This window comes from Solanum stenotomum, unplaced genomic scaffold, assembly GCF_019186545.1.
Source record: "Solanum stenotomum isolate F172 unplaced genomic scaffold, ASM1918654v1 scaffold28562, whole genome shotgun sequence".
Lineage (NCBI taxonomy): Eukaryota > Viridiplantae > Streptophyta > Magnoliopsida > Solanales > Solanaceae > Solanum > Solanum stenotomum.
In genome coordinates, this window is record NW_026030054.1 from 1 (window position 1) to 16,752 (window position 16,752).

General features: G+C 32.5%; 1 pseudogene; it reads right to left on the reverse strand.

The window, feature by feature from the left end:
- Window positions 1–809: 809 nt before the first annotated feature.
- On the reverse strand, window positions 810–7,288 carry LOC125851694 (uncharacterized; annotated as a pseudogene).
- Between the last annotated feature and the right edge of the window lie 9,464 nt (window positions 7,289–16,752).

Genomic DNA, 16,752 nt, shown 5'->3' on the forward strand with positions numbered 1-16,752 from the left:
TAGCTGGGAAAATGAAAGTGATTAGTATCATGTTTTGATATTGAGAAGAAGAAGAAGAAGAAGAAGGGGATATGAATATGTATTGCTCTTGTTGAGGAGAATAATTAATATTAATGGTAATGCTTGTGAAATTGATCTGATCATTAATGGAGCTTCGGCCATGGAAATAACTTGTTCTACTTATAGCCTCCGCCATTAAAGAAGCAAAGTTTGAAACAACACTTAGAATATATAATTAAGGTGTCGGGCTATGGAGAAGGGAAATAGTGTGTATCTATTCTTCTATGATCTATCAACATATTTATATATAACTTACTTCTATTATTATATACCACCCTCGTTTACCAAATCACAGTCACGCAAGTATGACAATTAGTCATGTTAACAATTAGTCTGTCAGCAGTACATCACTAATTAATTTTACTATTAATTATTTTCACCAAATTTTTTTAACACTTTTTAAAATTAATCTACACTAATTAATTAATTAGAAATGCATTTTTTAAAATTAAAATTCAAAAATGTGGATCCATTTTTATTTTCCCCATACCCAGCCTCCACCCACACCTCACTTCTTTTTTCTTCCTTCATCTTCACCATTTCTAGCTGTCCTCATCATATTTTCCAACGAGCTCCACCACCCAAACTCCTTTCATCGCAACTCTCAAATCACCCTCAAAGCTCCATCACCAGATTCCCCAAAACCCCAACCAAACAATCAAACCATCACTCTCTTCCTTAAAACACCATTAATAGTGAGCTTCGAAACTCTTAAATGGAGCAACAAAACAACAACAATCCGGCCCCACCTCCTGTTTCTCTTCCTTTCTTCATCTTATTCGGTGAACCTCCGACGCCGGAGAGATAAAACATATACCACCGCTGCCTCCGATCTGTCACCCTACGAATTCAAAAAGTGAAAAAATCGCTGATTTTGCCTTCGCAAAGTCCAACGAACCAGCAAATTTTTTAGCTCCAATGAAAATCGACAAAATTTATATGTATGAAATTGACGTCAATAATAAGATGTTGGTGTCGGGTTTTGTGAATTACTAAAGAGTTGGTGAAATTGAAGTAGTTGATAGAGTTGAAGATGAAGATAGAGGAAAAAATGTTTCAATGGAGAAGAAGCTATATTCGGGAAGACAATAAAATAAAGAGAAAAAAAAAAGTAAAAATATGTGTGGGCAAATAAGAAAATTCATATAGTTTAATAAAAATTAATATATTAAGAAAATAGTATTTAAAATATTAATTGTATATTGACCTATAAAAAAATGTCATGTGTATGATTTTATAATTTCTTTCCTTTTTAATTTTGTCACACGCTATTAGATGAGTGAACTTACTTTCTTTGCCACGTCATTCATTAGTATTGCATTTAATTTACTTTAAAGATGTTAAGGGATATTTAAACGCATGTATAATTTTAAGTGCTAAAGAAGTTGTCCTACATAGTTCGGAGGGTTTTTATGGGTATAAAATAGTTACTTGTTTAATTTGCCCGACAAATTGTTCCATGTGGACCCCCATAATTTCAATTGTTTAATTAATAATCTTTGGTATTAGTATTGAATTTTGTACACTTTTCAGATGGTGGCCACCATTGGTGTGTTCTACTTCATTTTTAGCTCCATGCACTTTCTCCCCATCAATATTCGGAGTCTAATCCTCTTTTCTTTGAGAGTGGGGTCAACTAAGTATGAAAAATATATAATAGATGGGAAAATATTATATCAAAATAATATTGCTAACAAACCGAAATACAGAGAAGATTCAACTAGCTTGCCTGCCCGTGGAAATCTGGTTGAGCAAACAATGTAGGTTGTCAAGTGTAAAAGCTCATCCAACCCTTCTATTTTTCTTTCTGCATTAATCACAATTGGTATACTCCTTTGATGTGCCTGCACTAGAGATCAAAAGGCATACAGTTTTAGCTGAAAACATTCAGCAAGTCTGAGGCATTAGGAACAAAAGCTAGAAACAGAATTATGTCCAGTGCTCTTGGTCTGCCGGAGCTTCGTGGAAGACAAGAAATATGATCAGATGTTGACTATAAATACATTCTATTAGCAAGCAGAAGCTAGAATTAAATAACAAGGAAGACCAATGAAATTTACCTCTTGGGCCACAACTAAAGCAGCTTCATGAAGTACTCCATCAGTATAGACAAGCCTCGCACCATCCAATGCAGACGACAAACTCGAGTATGGCAAATCATCAGCTACCATGGGTGGATACCCTGGTGTGTAGATGGAAGTTCGTGTTTTCCTGAGATAGCATACAACAAAAATCAGCTTCAGCAGAACAAGTTACAGAACGATTATCTGTCCAATTATACGGACCAACATGCAGTAAAGATAGAAATAACCTTTTCTCCCCTTGGACATATGGCAGAAAGGCCATTTTTGTACTTGAGGAATTAGTAAACAAGAGGGGGGAAAACAAGTCACAGGACATATTGCTTATGAGTAAATACTAGTCTGCAGTTTGAGTCTACTAATACACTGGGTATGTTGTATTTTGAGTCTATTGCTCCCTCGGTTTCAATTTGTTTGTCTTACTTTCTTTTTTAGTCCATTTCAAAAAGAATGTGTCTTTCATTTTTTGGACAACTCTTCAATTCTAACTTTCTAATATGGCATATTTAAGATGACAAGATTTAAGTCTTCTTTATTTTATAAAACTTCGTGTCAAGTCAAAACCAAACAAACAAATTGAAATGGAAGGAGTAATAAATAACATATTCTAAAACAATGAATTCCTTGTGTTAAGTTAAATATTGTTGTTGATCTAGATATCTAATTATAAATCAAATAGTATATCAAAAGAATATGTCTACGAAATGAATTTGCAAAATCAGTACTCATAAATCATCCATCTCATCAGTCATCACCCGAGAGAGCTCAATAAATGCCTATAAAGCATTTACTAAAATGGCATTAAACGGAGTTGAGTACTGACGTTTGACTGTCAACAATGACATAAGAGATTGTTGAATGACCCCCTTTGGACACCTGAAATATGTAACAATATGATATTAAGAGGTAAATTTGATGCTTCAAAAATTTTAATTGACTGAATAGGCACTCTGCAAGCTACATTATCCTCGCATACAAGCGAAAAGTGCAAGATGCACAAAAACTCTCACAGTTAACCTGTGGCTGGCTCACCACAATAAAAGATGTATCAATGTCATCATCTTCTAGCTCATTCAATATTCTTTTTCCTTGAGAGTCATCCGCGACGTACTAAAAAAAATTTTGTGGGAAATGTAGAGAATATTATTTACATAATTGTGGAAGGGTTGGACATGGATAGAAGGGAAAATTAAGAATAACCTCCAGGAAGACAATCAATGATACAACGGTGGCAGGAGCAGTAAAGCAGCAGAATCAAAGGTAGAGTATTCAGACCTTGGATATAATTCTTGGAGTTAAACCCAAACGAGCTGCGCAAGTCATAGCGTTTCCAGTATTCCCACCTCCCTGAACCTATACAGATCAAAATTATCCATTAAAATTCCAATTAAAAAACAACAAGTTGAGCTCATTCTTTCAGATTAATAGCATAGACAAATCAATTAGACCTGAAAGCTGGTGCTACGAATCTTATCATCAGGCTTAGGATAAGAATCAACAGTAACGAAGTAGTCCAATGCCACCATCCCACAACCCAACTGCTTCAACCACCCAAAAAAAAAAGTTAAACCCCTCGTTTCAATTTGTTTGTCCGACTTTATTTTTCTCCGTCTTATTCTTAAATTTCGCGTCAAGTCAAAATCAAACAAACAAATTGAAGCGGAGCAAGTAATTAGATAAACCAAATCCAAGAAAATCTTAAGAATTGATATTCAACAGCTAATAAAGAGGACTAGATGAGTACACACAACAATGGTATCAATTGGGATTGCTGACCCAGATGGGGTTGAGTGAATCGACATTTTAACCATAAATTTTCTGCAGTATGAACAAAAAATTAGCTCAATTAACACAAAAATGGAAAGACCCAAGTTGTAGATTTTAAGAAATTAAAGTTGTTGTTGATTGTATGAAGAACCTGGAATAAGAAAGAGTGAAAATTGTCGGAATGTGACATCTTGACGGCGGCGAAGTAGGTAATTTAAGGCGGGAGCCACCTGTAACAAAGTGTAACCCCCTCATATCTGGGGGGTGGGGGTGAGCAACGAGGCTATCTTTTGGGAGTTGACCCTTTACAAATGCAGACCAAAGAGAGCCTCACCTAAAAGCTGCCCTTCATGTGTTGAGGTACTTGAGGAATGATCCTACACTAGGGATTTATCTATCTAAAGAGCCGAACTATACTATCACTGCCTGTTGCGACTCGAATTGGAATGCATGCCCTGACTCCAGAAAGTCAGTAAGTGGATATATAGTACTCATAGGGAATTGTCCTGTGAGCTGGAAATCCAAGAAGCAAACGACTGTCTCACTTTCTTCAGCAGAGGTAGAATGCAGAGCAGTAAGAAAAGTGGTTGGAGAGTTGGTTTGGATTGAACGATTGCTTCATGAGTTAGGTGAGGGACCTTCCCAACCTATATCAGTTTTTTGCGACAGTCAAGCAGCTATACACATTGCAAAGAATCCCGTATTTCATGAAAGGACTAAGCACATAGAGATTGATTGTCACTTCGTTCGAGATAAGCTTCAAGAGGGACTTGTGACTCTTCACCACATTCCAACTGTAGAGCAATTAGCTGACATATTAACCAAGAGTCTTACTGGCCCCAAGCACTCAGCCATTTTGCACAAGTTGTCTGGAAGTATCTCCCTTCCAACTTGAGGGGGGGTGTTGAGATTAATTAGGCCCTAACTAATTATATGTAATTGACGTATGTAGATTAGTTAAAGTGACGGTTGTAGAAAGTTTGTTACAATTGGTTAGATGATTAGCTGTCACATGGTGTAGATATTTTCCATCTTTTCATATACGTGTATAAATACAGGAAGAATGAAGAATGGAAGTTCAGTTTTTCTTTTCCCAAATTGTGATCTCGTCCATCTTCTTCATGCTTCTGTATCATCCTCAATTGTTAGCATAAGCTTCATTAATGGAGCTCTCAACTGCTCAATTACAACTTTGACAAAATGTATTTGATCTGACCATCGTAGGCAATACAGTAAATGAGGAAACTCGTGATGGCCAAATACATTTTTATAGGGTGTATTTCAAAGGGGGACGTATTAGTTACTTGGTACTTGAGTTGGAGAAGCTCAACCACAGCTGGGAAAATGTAAGAGATTAGTATCATGTTTTGATACTGAGAAGAAGAAGAAGGGGATATGAATATATATTGCTCTTGGTGAGGAGAATAATTAATATTAATGGTAATGCTTGTGAAATTGATCTGACCATTAATGGAGTTTCGGCCATGGGCAAAATTGCCGCGATTTATTCTACTCATAGCATCCGCCGCTAAAGGATCAAAGTTTTGTTGGGTATATAGCAAGAGTTATGGAAAATGTTGGAAAGATGAAGAGGGAAGAACTTGAAAAGTTCTCTTATGCCTTAGTAAAAATACATTTCTCCCTCATTGGTGATGGAAAGAAAATTAAAGTATTTAAATAGAGAAACACTTCTAACAGTTGTTAAAAGAGTTGGAAAGAGGGACCCCGTTGCGCTGTCATCGCTTGGCTTCGGCTTATGATCGAGAGATTATTGTTTTGAACAAAGTTTGTTTTAATTATTTAGTTAATTAAATTAAATTAAATGACCAAAACGTTTCAATTATTTTGTTAATTAACCGAAACGTTTCCGACCCGACTCGGATCTGTGCGACCCATTTCATTTAAAACACTTTCCCATTTTAATTTGAATTTCTCGCCGTTGGAGATGACTGTTCTGAAAGATTGCAACTTTTCAAGAACAGTCATGACCGTTTGAAAGGTTGCAAACTTTCATGAATGGTCGTGTGGTTTCTGAAAGGTTGCAACCTTTCGGAACCAGTGCTTCTTGGTTATAAATACCAGTGATTCTTCAGACTTTTAACTTACAAAAATTTATGATTTCTTCTTCTTCTGCACAAATTTTATTCGTGTACTTTACTGTCGTTGAGTGGCTCGCTGACACCAGAAGTTTGGGTATCAATACACTGGTGATTGAGATCATTCTATCCTGGGAGGACATATTCCAAATCAAAATCGAATACTAGAGGTGAATAATTTCCTTAAGGGGACACTGTGCATTCAGTGGGCTTGATCTTCTTTCCATTCTGTTTATTACAGATTCTGGTACATTTTATAGATTTNTTGTTACAGTAAAGTAGCAGATTCAATACACAGACCCAGTGGCGGATTCAGGATTTAGAGTCCGTGGGTGCCAAATGGGATTCGAACCCGCAACATCAACCTTCTAAAGTTGTCCTCCTACTGTGGCACCACAAGCCAATTTTGTTCTGTGGGTGACACGCTTTATATTTATATAAATATTATATATATATACATATGTATATATAGAGTTTCCGTCGAAGTTCGGGGGTGGCGTGATACCCCCACTGCCCTTCATAGATCCGCCACTGCACAGACCTTACCACTACCATGTGGGAAAGACCTCGGAAATGAAAAAAAGGAATAGGCAACAAGAAGCCACAGAAAGTTCGGACCTTGGATATAATTCTTGGAGTTAAACCCAAACGAGCTGCACACGTCATAGCATTCCCAGTATTCCCACCTCCCTGAACCTATACAAAGCCAATTATCCATTGAAATTCCAATTAAAAATAAAAAAAAATTGAGCTCATTCTTTCAGATTAATAACATAGAAAAATCAATTAGACCTGAAAACTGGTGCTACGAATTTTATCATCAGGCTTAGGATAAGAATCAACAGTAACCAATGCCACCATCCCACAACCCAACTGCTTCAACCACCCAGAAAAAAAAAGAGTTAAAACCCCTCGTTTCAATTTGTTTGTCCGACTTTATTTTTGTCCGTCATATTCTCAAATTCCGTGTCAAGTCAAAATCAGACAAACAAATTGAAGCAGAGCCGAGTAATTAGATAAACCAAATCCAAGAAAATCTTAAGAAGTGATAATCAATAGCTAGTAAAGAGGACTGGATGAGTAGACACAACAATGGTGTCAATTGGGATTGCTGACCTAGATGGGGTTGAGTGAATCGACATTTTAACCATAAATTTTCTGCAGTATGAACATAAAATTAGCTCAATTAACACAAAAATGGAAAGACCCAAGTTGGAGATTTTAAGAAATTAAAGTTTTGTTGTTGATTGTATGAAGAACCTGGAATAAGAAAGTGTGAAGATTGATGGAATGTGACATCTTGGCGGCAGCGAAGTGGGTAATTTAAGGCGGGAGCCACCCGTAACAAAGTGTAACGCCCTCATATCTGGGGGGTGAGCAACGAGGCTATCTTTTGGAAGTTGACCCTTTACAGATGCAGACCAAAGTTGGAGACGACAGTTTGCTTATATCAACCAATTATAAAATTATATTTATACATATATAATTGCCATATAAAGTCTTTGATGGTATCAAACTCTCGATTTTTTTATAATTTGTCACCATTTGCTTTTGAGCAAAATAGAATTTATCAATTCAGGTACATAATTCATTTGGTTTGTTATCTTGTTTCTAAATGTATTTCAATAATTTTTTTAGTGTTAAATCTCAACAGTTAATATATAATTGAATTGATAAATCCCATTAATAATTGATAAATTAATATCTTACTAATTCTCTAAACAAACCATCAACAAATTGAGATATTCAAAAACACAAGTACAATGTAGTAATATTAAGATAATGGGCATAGATTTTGTCAGTCCAAAACCTAGCTCAACCATAAGTCCCCAATCATTGAAAGGCTTTATTACAAACCGAATCACACAAAACATTCACGTGCTTAATAGAAAAGTAGCTACTAAATTGAGCAAGTATGACTAAACAGTCTGGGCATGCATCACCTTTGCTGGATTTCATCTGTGGAATTGCACTTGATATGTTATGGTCATTGTAGGTTTATCCAAATAATTCAGGAATTTGTGATAAAGGCGATATAATTGTGCTTTGACAAGTGTTCTGTTAAGCAACTGAGATGCAGAGTATAAGAAAGAGAATGAGTAGAAAATGAAGGAANAAATTGAGCATGTATGACTAAACAGTCTGCACATTCATCACCGATTTCATACGTGGAATTACACTTGATATGTTACGGTCATTATTGGTTTATCAAAATAATTCAGGAATTTGTGATAAAGGCGATATAATTGTGCTTTGACAAGTGTTCTGTTAAGCAACTGAGATGCAGAGTATAAGAAAGAGAGTGAGTAGAAAATGAAGGAAAATGGAGGGTAAACAACAGAGGAATAAGATGCAAATGTGAGAGGACCAAATATATCCCCAACCATTTTAGCATAGTTTGAACAATTAGTTGTTGAAATGTATTTGAGCTGAGCATCGCAGGCAAAACAGTAAATGAGGAAACTCGTGACGGATAAATACATGTTTATAGGGTGGATTTCAAAGGGGGAGGTATTACTTGGTTGGTACATGAGTTGGAGAAGTTCAACCACAGCTGGGAAAATGAAAGAGATTAGTATGTTTCTGCGTTGAGAAGAAGAAGAAGGGGATACAAATATGTATTGATCTTGTTGAGTAGGAGAATAATTAATATTAATGGTAATGCTTGTGAAATTGATCTGACCATTAATGGAGTTTCGCCCATGGGCAAAACTGCTGCGACTTGTTCTACTCATAGCATCAGCCATTAAAGGAGAAAAGTGTGATACAACACTTGAGGGTTGAGAGTAATTAAGATAGTGTATAATTCTCCTATATAGAACCCGCAAAGGGTGTCGTTTAATTTTTAATTATCTGTCGTTTTTTTCTGTATAGTACAAAAAGGGAGACTTAATGAGGGAACATGGTGAATACAAGAAAACTAAGGTGACCTATATAATTTTAATAATTAATTATATAGTTGAACACATTGGAACTTATAAAGGATTTTCCCATTGGTGGTGGTCCCGACCCCCATTCAAAGGGATTCTTTTTAGTTACATTTGACTTAAATCAACCTTAAATAAATGACATAATATAAAGACATTAGTCTTATGTGACATAATACATATAGGACGTAAATTATCATGTAAAATGTCATGTAGACAGAGCCGAACTCAAAATTTGAAGACTTCGGGTGCATAATATTACCTTAGTTCAAATATGAGGTCTATGATAAACTTGAAAAATAAAAACAATAAAATAGTGTTGTAGCTAGATTTGAACCCAAGTTTCGTGGGTGGTTCTTCTAGCTTGTACCTGCAACACAATGGCAAACCTATATTTTTTATGGGTGCACATTTAATTATAACCTAATTTATGTCGGTTTCTCAAGATTAATAATACTGATCCATGCACATTAACTTACTGTATCACTAAACACCTTGGTCATTAATGTTAATCCTAAAAATTTCTTAGTAGATACTTTAAAGTTATTAATCTCAAATTGAATAAATAACATCAATGATCAAACAAATGAGTATAGTTAAGTGAGCTCTATAAATAACGTGTTGGCAAAGAGGTATTTGTCTAAATTTCTATGCGTAAATTGTCATTTTGATCTCTTTATCTTTCTATGCGCAAAGTGTATCTTCCTGTAGGTCCATACAAATATTTATGTCTTTTGACTAAATTGTCATTTTGATCTCTTTATCTTTCTTTCATCAGCCATTTTTGTACCTTCACTTAAACAACGGTCCCACAACCTATTTTCTTAAGCATATGGTACAAAAAAGGGATTAGTTGCCCACTGATTAAATTTATTCTTATTAGTCCGAGATTAATCCTGTTTTGCACCACTGATTAAATTTATTCTTATCAGTCCGAGACTAATCCTCTTTTGCACCACTGATTAAATTTATTCTTATTAGTCCGAGACTAATCCTCTTTTCTTTGAGAGTGGGGTCTATGTTTCCCACAAGTATGCAAACATCTTTTTATCAAAATACAAAGAAGGTTCCCTTTTCCGCCCATCTAGTATTTACTACTCCCTCCGTTCTATATTATGTGAGATAGTTTGACTCGGCACGAAGTTTAAAAAAGAAAGGAAGACTTTTAAAACTTGTGGTTCAAAATGAATGATAGAAATTTGTGTGGCTGTAAATCATTTTATTAAGGGTAAATGAACATTTTATAGTTAAATTGTTACAGTATTTAATATAGAAATGTGTTATTCTTTTTTGGACTAATTAAAAAGGAAAGTAAGTCACATAAACTGGGACAGAGGGAGTATATAAAAGTGTATTATTTGAGTCGAGGTGAATTTCGAAAACAACTTTTATACTTTTATAAAAATAACTTTATGTATACTCTACTTTCTTGAAATCACACTTATAAAACTATAATGAATGTTGTTATTGTTAGTATTCTCTTTTTCTTTTTTTTTTATTGAAAGGTGCAAGTAATTATTTTTTATTATTTATGTTTTAATAATTATGTTATATACTTAGTTATGATTATACATCATAAGAGGAGTAGATATAATTTTTGTTATAATATAAAGGATATATAAATATTCTATTTAAATTCAAAGGATTCATTTGAAATTGAGTCACATTATAAGAATATGTAATGTAATTAACCCTTTAATTTATATTTATTCATATACAAGGAAGGTTTCGTCCGATCCTTGACAGAAGGAATTTCTTGGTAATCCCTTTAAAACACATTCTCATTGTTTATAGTTTTGGCACATCATTTAAGAAATTAACGGCCTGTAGTTTATTTAGGGCCCGTTTGGCCATAGATTTCCCAAATAATATTTGGGAAAAAATTTAGCAAATAGTGTTTGTCCATACAATTTGCCATTATTTGGCAAATATTTTTGACAAATATCCCAAATTCCCAAATACTAGTTTTTTCTAGTATTTGGGCCAAATCTCATTATTTGGGATCTTTTGAAAATTAAAATTTTATCCCAAACTTTTATCTTTTACAAAAACACCCTCTATAGTAGTTCTTTGTGTCGTATTACATAATTTTTCACGTGAACACCAAAGTAGTGATGAAATATTCAGTGAATATTAAATGATGATATGGTTGATGAAAATGATGAACAATCGGCTCAGGATAACAAAGTCATGTGCTTTGTCTACTTCACGATGTATGAAATGATGCTTGTTGCACTCACTCCAAACTACACATTGCTCTAGTGTCATGGACACTATTTGTTATTGTTGCAACGAAAATTCAATTGACTTATAATACAAACTTATGATTAGTTTTTAAAACTTATGGGTATAAATCATATTTTTCTAAAAAAGTGAAATATATTTCTCAAATACTATGGCCAAACACATGGTGAAATTTCACTCAAATTTTCACCCAAATAATATTTGCCAAGAATATTTAGAAATCTATTGTCAAACGCTAGCTTAATAATGTTATCTTTTTGACAAATAAGGGCCTGTAGTTTAGTTGGTCAAGTGTATCTATTGTTGCCTGAAAGACGCGAGTTTGAACCTTGGTAGCCGTGCTTTTATCTTATAGTACATTTTAGGAGCTTTCAATTGTTTTTATATATTTTCTTTTCTTCTTTTGATTTTTTTTTCTTTTGATATTTTATATAAAAAAATAATTAGCACTTTGATTTTTAATGAGATTATTTTCAATACAAAAATTTATCGAGAAAAAGTTATTTTTTAAACTTTTTGGAAAAGATATAATAGTATACGTTAATTGTGTTATATATATATAACATCGCTTGCAAAAAATTCTGTGTATGCCACTAAATAGGGCATAATAGGTGTTATCATGACTCCAGAAATTGAGTCGTGACATGATGATTTAAAAAAGGAAAAATTGTATATAATAGCAAACTATTAATTCAAATTAAATGTTATAAACATAGTTTGATTTAATTATACCCCATAGCAAACTATTGTTATTTCGCCTCTCTCGCTTTTTATACAAACGCAAATATATAAAATGCGTTTGTGTTTGTATAAAGTGAGAGAAAATTGTGTGTATATATATATATATATATATTCGTTCCCCTCTCCCAGATCTCGCTTGCCACTCTTCCAGATCTCGCTCGCCAGCTCTTCCTCGCCTCTCTCGCTTATACAAACAGAAATGTATAAATTATGTTTTTGTTTGTATAAAGCGAGAGAAAATTGTATGCACACATGCAAATACATATATTTTTGTCTTATACACTTATAATTATACAATACAAATATTCCCCTATTCAGTCCTCTTTTGCCTTTCTCTCTTTCTCGCTTTATACAAATACAGATTATACAATTGATTTTTTGTATATGTATACCGAAACATAAACAAATTATATACAACTGCTTTCTTTTGTATATGTATAGCGAAATATACATATTTATGTTTGCTATGAAGCGCAATTATGCAAACTATAACTATAGCATATAAATATAATTTTTATATGTACTATATGTGAAAGTTAATCTTTAAAAATCTAAATTTTCCTGAAATTTCATAATTGTATTGTTTTAAAAAAAATCAATCTTTCTCAAGTATCAAATAGCTAGGTGCGGATTCGTATTTTAAAATGTGTCTTGAAAAATATTTTGCAACTGTTTAGAGATTTTTAAAAGGTGAAACCAACTTTCACATATTGCGAAGTATATTTTATCATAACACTAGATAGTGTTGCCCGTGCTATGCACGGGCCCAATAATATAAATGGTATGTTTTGGGGCTAATAACGGAGTTTTTCAAGCGATTGTATGCGTGGATAAAAGAATAAGTTTTTTTTATCACAAACATGTACTTTCTTTGACGCTATTGAAGGCATAATAAGACTATCCACATTCAACATTTTTGAAATATTTTATGTTGTCAATTATCATGATTTATAGTATTTTTACGATAGATTAACTTCAAGAATCAGTGTAATTTTTTATATTTTTTTCAAAACATATTTTATGTTGTCAATTATCATGATTTATAGTATTTTTACGCATTTTTTTAAATATAAACAACCAAAAAAAATAAATAAGACAAATAAATTAAAATAGACCCAATGTATGTTATTTTTGTTGTCTCAATTTATGTCACACAAATAAAATTTGGAGAGTCATCCAAATTTTAATTTTTTTAAAAAGAATGTTTTAAGTTATTAATTATTGTGATTTCTAATATTTTTATGTAACTTTCAAANATACATATATTTTCGTCTTATACACTTATAATTATACAATACAAATATTCCCCTATCCAGTCCTCTTTTGCCTTTCTCGCTTTATACAAATACAGATTATACAATTGATCTTTTGTATATGTATACCGAAACATACACAAATTATATGCAACTGCTTTCTTTTGTATATGTATAGCGAAATATATATATTTATGTTTGTTATGAAGCGCAATTATGCAAACTATAACTATAGCATATAAATATGAATTTTATATTTGATATATGTGAAAGTTGATCTTTAAAAATCTAAATTTTCCTGAAATTTCATAATTGTATTGTTTTAAAAAAAATCAATCTTTCTCAAGTATCAAATAGCTAGGTGCGGATTCGTATTTTAAAATGTGTCTTGAAAATATTTTGCTACTGTTTAGAGATTTTTAAAAGGTGAAACCAACTTTCACATATTGCGAAGTATATTTTATCATAACATGTCGAAGAGTCAGGTATCTCTTTCGATTTGACATCTAGGANCCCATCATAAACTAATGTCCCATCATAAACTCCCTCTTATATAATAATAGAATGTCGAAGAGTCGGGTATCTCTTTCGATTTGACATCTAGGATCTATTATATATATTTTATTTGTTTATTTTTATTTTTCTTTATTATATAGAAAGTCGGCTATTGCATCTAGGATCTATTATATACTCCCTCTCTCCCTAATTAGTAATTACTTGTACACTTTTGAATTGACACCTATAGAGAAAATAATTATTGATATAGTAAGTTTACCATTTTATCCTTATTAATTATGAAGTAGGTGAATTAAAAATTAAAAATTTTCAAAAAGTTCTCTTTTTCAAAGTAATTAATTTAGTATATAAATAGGTAAAAAAATTTGTCCTTTCTTTATTTATCAAAATAAATAAGTAATTAAGAACAACTATAAAAAAAAATAGACATTATTGATATAAAACAAAATAAAATGGCTTTGCTTTATAATTACCTTTGAGTGAACTCTTGAGAAATTAATTACTCGCAAAATCAGTATTAATAAAATTCATTTTTCTTGTTTAGTTAACTACCTAAACCCCGCCTTATTGACGAGGGTTTGATCCCCACATGCCAATTGTCTCCTCATTTTCCCCCTTTCTAGCCCCAATTTGAAGAAATAATAATTTTAAAAAACTGGCCAAATTATGTAAAATTACTGAAATTGATCAAAACATTCTTTCTTCTTTTTCCTTCCCATTTTACTATCAATGGCTTCTAACCTTCTTTTTCTTCCATTTCGCCATTAATGACTTCTTTTCCTACTTTTCTTGCGTCGTCTTCTGCATCGTCTTCTTCTTCTTCTTCGTTATTTTTTTCTTTTTTCTTTAAAATTTGAGTATCATAAATGTGAATCATTTCAATTGAATTATATATCAAAAGACTCAAAACATTGAGAAGATTTTATATCTAAATTTTGGAATTGCTTAGAGATGATTTTGAGTTGATCAAGATTAAATGGTTAGTGTATAATTCAAGTATAGTCAGTGTATACTTCATATATACTTAAACTATATTCAACTTTTTTGACGTATCATAATGTATAGTCAATGTATAAGTTATGTATAGGTGAGGTTATAGTCAGTGTATATTTTCTCTGACTTTTGAAAGCTATGTTGTATAGTCCGTCTTTCTATGATTTTTGGTTTTTTTTTTTTTATGTAAATAAAAATAATATAAAGTACATAAATCTCATATATTTGGGGCCAAATTACAACCTATTCCGGCAGTTTTCCCAATTACAAAAATCTCGGATTTTTCAATACTTTCAAATACATTCTTTGGTTGTCTGATACACTGCAAATGATGCATTACTTAATGGGACGGATGTATCCGAGAGGGGATGGGATGCAGGGGCGGCTCAACGTAATTGGGGGCCTAAAGCAAAATTTTAATTCGCGGCCTAAAATATAAATATACTTCATATATGTATTTATTCAAAAAAAAATTACACTATTTAGATGAAAATTACTAGTACTTAATAATGTTTTTTCAATTACTAGTTTTAGGTATGATTTTATCAACTCAACATTGAAAAACATGCTTTAAGTGAGACAATTTATATGTATTGTTAACATAATGCTATAAGTAATAAGTTGATAAATATTAAACAAAAATAAGAGTTAGAACCATAGAATTTGACTCAAGAAGTTGATGACTTAATATACCTCATTTTAATATGCTTATAGTAATGCTTGAAATTAAAATTTAAAAAGAAATAAAAAAGAATTTGTAATTCACTTTGTTCAACACTTTTCACTATTAATTTTTATTTTTAACAAAATACAAAAGATGTTAAAGTGGATAAAATAATTTATTGTAAAAAAAATTATACTTTTTTATCATAAATAATTAATTTTTCTATAAAAATTTGAACACATAATTTATTCTTGACAATAATTTGGGGCCCCCGAAATTTGGGGGCCTAAGGCAAAGGCCTAATTTTCTAAAGCATAGAGCCGCCCCTGATGGGATGTATCTGAAAGGGGATGGGGATGTATCCGAGAGTGGATGGATTATCCGAGAGTGGATGGATTATCCGAGAGGGGATTTTTGTAATTTTCTAAATGGTATGAAATTTTAGAGATTATGATATCTTAAATTGTATATTTATATATTTTCCCCCTAAAANATCCGAAAGGGGATGGGGATGTATCCGAGAGTGGATGGATTATCCGAGAGGGGATTTTTGTAATTTTCTAAATGGTATGAAATTTTAGAGATTATGATATCTTAAATTGTATATTTATATATTTTCCCCCTAAAATATAATTATATTTGTTATAAATTAATTACTTTATTATATATATATATATATTTGAAGTTAGCCAAATAAAATTCTCAGAACTAACTATCAACAAACAGAAGGACAATGTAACATTACAATAATGGGCTGGACCAACTCATGGGGATTAGATTTTGTCAGTCCAAAATCTAGCTCAACCACATGTAACACCCCAGAAAATTTTCGAACTAAGACCCGAACCTTCCTTCGTAGTGAGTGAGATTTTTGCAAGGAATTTAAAATTTCTTAAGTGTTAAGGTCACTAAATGTAGCACCTTGAGTTTCAAAAAGAATTAAATTGGAAATAGCAAAATCTGAAATTTTGCAAGTTATGCTTAAATATGAGTTTTAGGTCGACTTCAAACAACCATAACTCCTAGCTCAGGATGAATTAGGTGTGCTACCAGATACCGTAGCGAAGATCTTTGAATTATCTTTCCAACGCCGTGGAGTTTGCTATGTTTCGAGGTCGGATGAGTGAGATATGTCCTTTTGAAGACAGGCTGACCAGTTAAGGAAAGTTAGCCGAAAATAGAGAAGGGTATTTTGGTCTTTTCCTTACCCAATCAGATTTAATTCGTTTTTAGTAATATTTTAGGGGTCTAATCTGATTAGGTTCAGTTTTATAATTCTAAAATACACCTAGGGTTTTAGTTGAGAGTTCAAAAAGAAGAGAAAAGAGGAGAAAAGAGAAAGGATGAAAGCGTTCGTCGAGATTCTTGCATCTTGTTGCGGATTTCTCCATGGGTTTAATCCCTAAGAGG